The sequence below is a fragment of the Cryptomeria japonica genome, chromosome 6 (genome assembly GCF_030272615.1).
Source record: "Cryptomeria japonica chromosome 6, Sugi_1.0, whole genome shotgun sequence".
Taxonomy (NCBI): domain Eukaryota; kingdom Viridiplantae; phylum Streptophyta; class Pinopsida; order Cupressales; family Cupressaceae; genus Cryptomeria; species Cryptomeria japonica.
In genome coordinates, this window is record NC_081410.1 from 230,749,658 (window position 1) to 230,759,475 (window position 9,818).

Below are 9,818 nucleotides of genomic sequence, written 5' to 3' on the forward strand. Positions count from 1 at the left end.
TTGGAAGTCTGAACCTCGACACCCATCACAAGGGATCTCCTAGCGGTCTCTCTCATGACCTCGACACCCACTTGGAAACTACTCCCCCTATCATATTCCTAAGCCTAGGGTAAAACATAACATAAACATAAAGGATCTCAAATAATCTCATATTACATCCATCCAAAGGTTCCATATCCAATAATATGATCATAATACAACTGAAACCATAATGTCAATAGTCAAAGACCTCATACATAGACCAATTATGTAAACAGTAATATCAACATCAATATATATCCAAATATGAATCCATCAATTCGATAGAAAGGTATATCAACCTTTCTCAAAGCCATAATACATCATAATACCAAAATTCTCAAAAATCATACTATCTTACCTCATATTAATATCACTATACAAAATGACCAAAGCCACAGAGAAGACACAACGCCAGGAGCTCACATAAAAAAAAGAAAGCATCCTAAGAAAAAATGGACAAAATAATCATAAACAAATCGAATCATACAGAGATCTAGCTAGAAGGAGACAATGAGCATGAACAATCACACAGGGAAACAGGAAGAGTGATTTCTAGTGGAGATTTCAAGGGCAAACTGACGCCATTGAGAAAGATGCTGAGATGATCATCCACACACATTTGGGAGCTTTCCATCATCACAACTTCAATTTCTCTCAATTTTTTGACTATCTATTCACGGAGGATCTCAATCCTACTTTGCAATCTAAGGCATGTGAACTGTTTGACCAAATGCATCAAAGAAGGATTTGATCTCATAGAATGATGCGATTGTAGGATATGCCTGTAATGAGTTTGTTGAGAAGGATTAGAAACATTCAGACAACTATGATAGGAAAGTGTAAAACAGTAATCCACAGCCTTTGCCAGCGTCTCCCAACTTGTTGCAAAGTGGAAGCATTAGAATCAGGTTATGAAAAATGTGGAAGAATAGACAAGACACACGAAATATTTGACATAATGCCTCAAATAGAATTGTTCTCTTGATTTGAGTATTTCAACAAAATGGATTTATTGAAAAGGTTTTATAATGGTCATGGATTGTTTAAGCAATGGAAACTAGGCAACCAATATCTATCACAAGGACACACAAAGGATGGCAGATGGTGATGGCATCCAGGGATATTCAAAGAAACTCCTAGGAATGGTAGACAGGTAGATGTGATGGGCAAATGTGCCATTTGACGACCATGATTTGGCTCAATTACAAACTTTTGATCATTCTCCTCAATGGGTTTTCAAGGATGGTCACTGGCGTGACTTGGCTTATGACAAATTCCAACTAGCTTTGTCATATTTTCACAAATTTATAAGTAATTATGTTCCAAAACCTTTGCATTCTTATTATAAATCTTTTGTTCCCAAGGCATTAAAATTTTAGGGCATTCTAGGTCCTCATCCTGTTGATCACCCAAAGACTCCTTTTAAGCATTTTCATTCCTTTTTTGGTTTTAAAAAACCTAGGAAGCATAGATATGTTTTGCCTCAACCGCCATTCAATATTTGTGATGGCTCCCCGCATTTTGATGGTTTTTCCCCATTAGCTTCTTCTGGATCTCCCTCCCAAGATTGTAATCCTTCCCTCTCATCTTATGTCACTTGGCCAAATAACACTTTGGTTTCGAACCCTCACTTCCTTTCTTCCCCGAATGACATTCATGTTGCTAAACGAGCTCCCTTCCATCCAAATCCACTTCCCCATAACTCTCCCTCTGCATTTTCCAATTCTATAAGGGGTAATCTACATTATTTTGTGTAGTATATGGTTATATTCCCCGATTACATGATTCAGGACTTTGTGAAGTTATTGTGTTTTTCTGCCCTCATTGGTAAGCTTCTTTCTTTGGTTTCTTTTGGTAAATTGTTAACATGGGCAAAGTCTAATTGGGATGGTATGAAGGATTTATTTCTGTTTGATAAAGATTCTCTATATTTCACTATGATTTTCAATTCTAAAAAGTATAGGGATTGTGTGCATAGATTTAAAGGGTGGTTTTGTTTTGGGATAGGAATTTTTACCTATGCTTGGTCTCCTCATTTTGATATTCAATCGGCAAAGCCACTGTTTATGCTCTTCTGGGTAACTTTCCCAGATCTTCTTTTGGAGTATCATGATATGTATATGGTTGAAATCTTGGAAAACAAATTGGGCATCTTTATTAAGCATGATTTAGTTCCTTTCGAATGACCTCATCTTCCAGGTAGGGTTTGTTTGTTATTAAATCTGTCTAAACCCATTCCCTCTGAGATTACTATTTTCTTCAAATATGGTACATAGATTCAGCTTGTCGTAATTCAAGATTTGATCGCTATTTATTCTTGTGCTTCGTTACTTGGCCATTTCACCTCTCAATGTTGTGGTGATTCTGATGCACCTTTACAAGTTTGTTCAGATTTTTCATCTGATTTTTGCCAATGTTCCTTTTTTAAAAGTAAGGATCGTCAGTCTTTAAAGGATCATAATGTTAAGGATTCTGCTCCTTTACCTCTTTCTGTTACATCTCTCGTTCCTTTTTCTGGATATATAGTATGTGATGTGCCTCTAATAGATTTTACTTTTCTCTGCTCTCTGGCTGTGTTCTTCTTTGTTCTATCTTCCATTTGTCAGTTTTGTTCTATTTCTTCATACTCGGTTAAATTTCTTCCTAGTCCTTTCAAGGATTATTGGTCTTCTGAATTTCATTTTGAACCTTTTTTAGTTCTCCTCTACAAGTTTTTTTCAAATTTCTTTTCCTTCGGTTCCATTTCCAAAATTGTTGTTACCTTTGAATGGTTGCACAAATCATTGCTCTGTTAATTCTTCTCCTCATTCTTGTTTTGTGGGTCTGGCGGATGATACCAAAATTGTTCATTGTTTGATTTTTGATAGTGATTCTTTTTTGCCCATTCCAAGGTCTCCTTCTTCTCTTTCCATTTCTGAAGAGAAGATTCAGCTTATTGCTTCAGATATTTTATTTTCTATTTCTTCTGATCTATTTGATGAGATTGTTGCAGAGGAATTTCCTGAATTTTCTTTTTCTTCTACATCTTTCTCTTTGGGGCCTGTCCATGATGGTTGTCATGTTTCCTCTTCTCAGCCAAATTCAGTTGAAGGTATGGATGCGAATCTTATTGATATTCCTTCTTCAACTATTTCTAATGTGTATGGATTTGATTTCTCTCAGAAGTTAGCCTTGGAGCAGTCTCCTTTTGTTTCCCCCCTATTGTTAAAACTCCTAAGAAGAGGGGTCGAAAACCAAAATTGGCTAAAATCAAGGAGGAGATTGTGGCTGGTATTCAATCCACTATTGTAGAGAAATTTTCTTCCCAAGTCAAAACAAGGAGGGCATGCTGCTCTCCTTGTGATAAATGAGGATTTTATCTTGGAATGTCAAGGGCTTAAATGCCCCTGACAAAAGGGGAAGGATCAAGAAATTTCTTGATTCTTCAAAAGTGGATGTCATCTTATTGCAAGAGTCTAAACTTTCTCAGGATTCTTTTGATAACATAATTTCCAAATGATTCCTTTGGAAAGTTGTTTATGTTCCTTCTTTGGGTGCTTCTGGTGGTCTTATAACTTTATGGAATCCTAAATCAGTCAAAGTTGAGATGTTATCTTTTGCTTCTCATTGGCAATTGTTAAAGGTTGACTGGTTTGAAGTCTCTTTTGTTTTGTTTAATATTTATGGTCTGACTTCTCCTTCAAATAAAACTGAATTATGGGATTCCTTATCTAAATTGTTTTTACGATATGATGATTTTTTTATTCTGCTTGGGGGTGATTTTAATGCTCTCCTTTCCTCGAATGAAAAAAGAGGGGGTAATCCTACAGCTCAGAAGGTTATTGATGACTTTTCTTCCTTTGTAAAAAACAATGCATTATTCGATATTTTCCCTTCTAATGGTTCTTTCACCTTGGACTAATAGGAGATCTAAATGCTAGATTGCCTCTTGCCTTGATAGATTTCTTATTTCCCTAAACCTACATTTGAGCAACTTTTCCTTTTCTTCTGAGATTCTTACCTCCTCAGATTCTGACCATTTCCCAATTTTACTCAATTTTGATAAATTGGATCATGTTCCCTCTATTAGACCTTCTTTTAAGTTTCAGAAAATGTGGTTCACTCATCCTCATTTTCTTCCTTTATTAAAGCAATGGTGGATAAGTGCTCTATTTTGCAAAGGTACTAAGATGTTTCAATTTTATTCCAAACTGAAATTTGTGAAATCTCAAATTATGGCCTAGAATAAATTGGTCTTTAAGAATATTTTTCATGAAAAAGAGGTAGTTGCCAGTGATTTGAATTTTGTTAATGAGGATATTATTAGACATGGCACTAATTCCTCCACTAATGATGCTCAAAAGAAATTGCAAGCTTACTAGAAGATCCTTTGCTCCCGGGTTGAAATCTATTGGCAGCAAAAGTCTCGTGAGGTTTGGCTTAAAGAAGGTGATAGGAATATTGCCTTCTTCCAAGTTTCAGCCAATCTTAAAAGAGCTTCTTCTACAATTTTTACTATTAAGGATTCTATGTGTGGATATGTCCTTAATTCAGATCAACAGATTAGAGAGGAGGGTGTGTCTTTTTTTAAGGAATTGTTATCTCCTTCTTTTTCTTCTTCCTCTATGGATCATAATGTGGATTTTCTTTTAGATTCTATCCCCTCCCTTATTTATCATGAGGATAATGACTTTCTTATGAGGCCTTTTTCTTTAGATGAGATTCATTATGTTGTTTTTTCCATGGCCCCTGACAAAGCTCTGAGTCCTGATGGGTTTACTATCTTGTTCTTTCAGAAATGTTGGGATTTTATTGATTTTGACTTATTAATGGCTTTGGAAGAGTCTAGGAGTGGTGGGTATATCCTTAAAAAATTTAATATCACTTATATTACCCTTATCCCAAAATCTAAGAATCCCCAAACTTCTGTTGAATTTAGACCCATTTCTTTGTGCAACTCTATTTACAAAATCTTCACCAAGGCTATTTATTTAAGACTTAAAATTCTCCTTCCTCATATCATCTCTACTCAATAAGGAGGTTTTTTTCCAGGTTGGGAAACTCATGAGGGAGCAATTGTTGCGCATGAAACTTTACATTCCATAAATTCATCCAATATCCCAACTTTTGTGGTCAAACTTGATATGATGAAGGCTTATGATAAAGTTTGTTGGGCTTTTTTGCTCAAAGTTTTGAGAAAAATTGGTTTCTCTAAAAGCTGGTGTAAATGGATCAAGAGTTGTATTTCTACTACTTCATTTTCTGTCATCATTAATGGAGCTCCCTCTGGATACTTTTCTTCAACCCAGGGTGTTAGACAAGGAGATCCTTTATCTCCTTTCTTATTTATCGTTATGGCAGAAGCTTTTAGTTGATTGGTTATTAGGCAAAGGGATCTGGGCTTTTGGCAAGGGGTATTAATTCCTAACTCTGATATTTTAGTCACTCATAACCTTTTTGTCGATAATACACTTTCATTTGGGTCTTCTTCTATTCAAGAGGCTACTCATATTAAATTTATTTTGGATACTTATACTGTTGGATCTTTCCAATAGATTAGCCCCCATAAATCCAAGATCTTCATTTTTAATACTCCTCAGTTAGTGGCTGATAGTCTTGTGAATATCTTAGGTTTCCCAGTAGACTCTCTTCCTTCTACCTATTTGGGGATTCCTTTCTTTATGGGATCTACTAAGTCTTCTTTTTGGAATTCGATTATTGAGAGACTTAAATCTCATATTTCTGCTTGGAAGGCTAGGTGGTTGTCTCTTTCAAGTAGGATACTTCTCATTAAAACGGTCCTATCTATCATTCCCAATTACTATATCTCAGTTCTTCAAGCTCCCAGATTAGTCATCTCCCAAATTGAAAAGATTATTCAATCTTTTCTTTGGAAAAATAACATGACAGAAGATAAAAAGATTCCACTGATTTCTTTGACCAAGATGTCTCTTTCCAAGCAAGTTGGTGGTGTTGGGATTCAGGACTTATCTAAAAGAAATAGGGCTTTTGGGGGCAAACTAGTTTGGTCTATGTATACTAAGCCCCAATCTTTGTGGAGCCAAATTATGCAGGCTAAGTATTTGGATTCCCAGAATCCTGCTAGGATCTTCACAATTTCTAATCCTCCACAGGGGTCTGCTATTTGGAACTTTATGATCTCATGCAGGGAAGTGGTCTCTAATTTTCTCTCCTGGCATGTCCATTTGAGGGAGGATATTCTTTTTTGGAAAGACTCCTAGAATGGCTTTCCCCCTCTTTCGTAGCATGATTCTCTTGCTTTTGTTTCAGTTGTTCTTTCTCAATCATGGGGAGTAAGATTGGTTGATTATGTAGATAGTGTTGATCTATTTTCTCACAAGGTCTCATGGAAGGATCCCTCTACTCTACCATTGTCCTTGCAAGAAATTCAAAATTCAAAATCTATTTTGCAAGACCGAGTGGCTTTCCTTTCTAACATCAAAGATCAACTTATTTGGTGCCCTTCTAAATCAGGAAACTACTCTATATAAGAAGGATATTTTGTTGTTCAAAATCAAAATGCTCCTCATCGTGCCTTTTTGTTCTGTTGGAATAATTAAGTATTACTAAAGCTGGTTTTTTTTCCTAGCTCACGCTGCAAAATAGAATTTTGACTAGTGATCGTTTAGTCAAATTTAATATTGTAGCCTCCTAATCTTGTGTCTTATGTGGTAAATCTCTTGAAGATGTCAATCATCTTTTTCTTCATTGTGATTTTGTGAGTAGTTGTTGGCATTTTGTCCTCCAAAAGTTATCTCTTTCATTCCCTTTACCTTTATCTTTATGGGACATGTTTCAGTCTTGGTCAATTTTGTATTCATATTCTCTATTTGCTTCTTTGTGGTTTATAATTCCCTCTTCAATCATATGGGCCATTTGGTGGGAAAGAAACAAGCGTATTTTTAGATGTGACTCATCGGATTTATTGGTTGTTCTTGGGATTTTGGAAAGAAGTATTATTGAGCAAGTTAATGCTCATGTTCAGAAATATTTTAATATGAATTCAGAGTTCTCTTCTTGGGACAATTTTATGATCTCTTCTTGGAAAAGTATCATTATTCCTGTATCACCTGCCTTTCCAAGGATTCAGAAAACACCTATAGATAGAAATTCCATAAAATGGCATCCTCCTAATGCCCCTTTTTGTAAATTGAATTTTGATGGATCCTCCCGTGGAAATCCTGGTGATTCGGGAGTAGGGATAGTTTTTCATGATCATTTAGGTTCTTTATTAGCATTAAAAGCTATGCCAATTTCTCCTGACACAAATATTATGGCCAAGGCTTGTGCTCTTTTAGAAGGTCTTTTTATGGCTACGGATTTGAATTTCAAATATATTCATATTGAAGGTGATTTAGCTATTGTCATTAATGCTTGCAAGGCAAGAAAAGATGATAATTGGCATTTCTGGTATATTCTTGAACAAATATGGACTCTTCTTGATACATTTGAGCACCTCAGCATCTCACATGTTTATCATGAAGGTAATGCATTGGTTGATTGCCTTGCTAATATGGGTTGTGACAAAACTGTTATTGATTCCTCTCGGTTGGGGGGTGATTTGATGAGCTTCCCAAACCTATTTAGTATAGCCTGTAGAGAGTTGAGTATTTAATCTTTCTTATTATATGATTGCTCATTTATACGAGTTGATATTCTCTTCTCTTGGTGAGGTATTTCTTTTCATAATTCCATTTGGTTTTGATTTGAGGTACTTTGCTTTACTTGATCATCACTTGGCATTCATTAATGATGAGCTGGTTGTTATTGATGTTGTTTGTGTGTTTGGTACTCTCTTCTGGTGCGAAATCTGGACATATTTATTTTCACATTGGGAATTCGTCCTTCATATGCCATTTAAAGTTTGGCGTAGCGTTGTTTTCATGGTTATCTCTGTACGCCACTTCTTTTGGTTTGTCAGATTTTTTATGATATATCTCCTCTTTCTTTTCATTTACGACATAAAAATTTTGGGCTTCATTTTTCTCTAGCATTTCTGCATTCACCTCTTCTCCTTTGACATTTGTCTATAATGGCGGACCGCAGATCTGATGTCGTTGGTGTCAGTCATGTTTTGGACCCTTGAGTTTCTTGTAAATTCTCTATGTTTTGTAGTATATATAGATATATATTGGTTGCAGTTATTTTTTGGTGCAAGGGCATGTCAATTTTGGTTGCAGGAGTTCTTTTTTGCAAGGCCTTCAAGATATCCTAGGAACTTATTTTGTAAATAAGCTTGCAAGCTCCTATTCTGTAAAATGAGCTTGCATGCTCCTATTTGTAAATGAGTTTGCATGCTCCTTTGTTGATCTCTATTTTGTAACTAGCTTCGGCTAGAGGATTGTTCACTACTTCTCTTCTATAGTCATGTTGATGAGCAATGACCAGAGTTTTTCTTGTTGGTTCTTTTCTCTAGGAGCTTAGTTTGAACCAATTTTTAAATATATTGTAAAAAATATATATTATTAATAAAATATATGAAGTAGCATTGCCACCTTGCCAAAAAATAATAATAATAATTGTCCAAAACCATACCTCATCAAAATAATAAAAATAATAATAAAATCACCTACTCTCCACAAAAATTGAAAATAAATAATTTAAATAATATCATTAACCAACAATATGAAAGGGTAGGTAAATAAACAATTAAATAAATAACTAAATGATTAAACAATCAAATAAACCAATAAATAAATAATTAAATAACCAAATACACAACTAAACATTAATTTATTATAAACTCCAATAAAAATACATATTTATGTATATCCTTACCTACCTACATTTATTAATTTGCGCCAAGAGCTATATAATAATTAATTAATTAATTAATTACCATAACTCTATACAACCAATAAAATAAATAGTCAAATTCATATATAATCATAAATGTTCAAATAATATAATTTAAACCTAACCACCAATAATATTTCCAGCAATTCATAAAAATATAATAAATAAATAATCTTTCATGCATAATTATAAATGCCAAATATAATAATCACAAAATAATACTAATACAGTCATATAAGAATTGTCATATTCCCACCAAAAAATGCCACGATTCCCGCATATCACAAAAATTACAGATCTCGGTAGAGCTTGATAGAACTAGTTGTGTCCTATTCCCAAACTAATTATACACAAGGTTATGCATAATTTTTTTTTTATTAATCACCACAACATCAATCAAAAATAAAACTAAGACCACATCGATCCCAACAACACAACAAGGCTTAAACACTAAAACTAATGAGATATCAACTAGGTTTAAAATTTGGTAAGGCCTTATGTCACCTCTGATCAACATCATTTGCATCTAATGTAGACACCAAATCAGAATTAGCTCAAGATAAATGATCATAAACAATAAAAATGAACCACATTTATTAAATATTGAATAATCATGAAGTTGATCCTAAAGTTAACTTTAATCATTAATCCAAAGTATTAAATCAATGTCATCATAGTAATCATAATGAATCCACTAATATCAAGGAGAATATCAATATAAATAATGAAACTAGAAGCAAGGAGTATCAAGAGAACAAACAAACCCATAAGTATCTAACACGTCCAATCACAAAGGATGTATCACGGATGGGCATTACATCGCCCCCTAAAACTCGACTTACTCCTAGAAGTCGTAAAGCTAGGATGAAAACATGCACACTTAGTCTTGAAATTTTATCTGGATATTACCAATTATACCTTTCCTTTAAAACAAATACAAGCATCATAACTAATCTCCTCATTATAGGATTCATCAACTGATAAAAATATCTTAGTCCAAT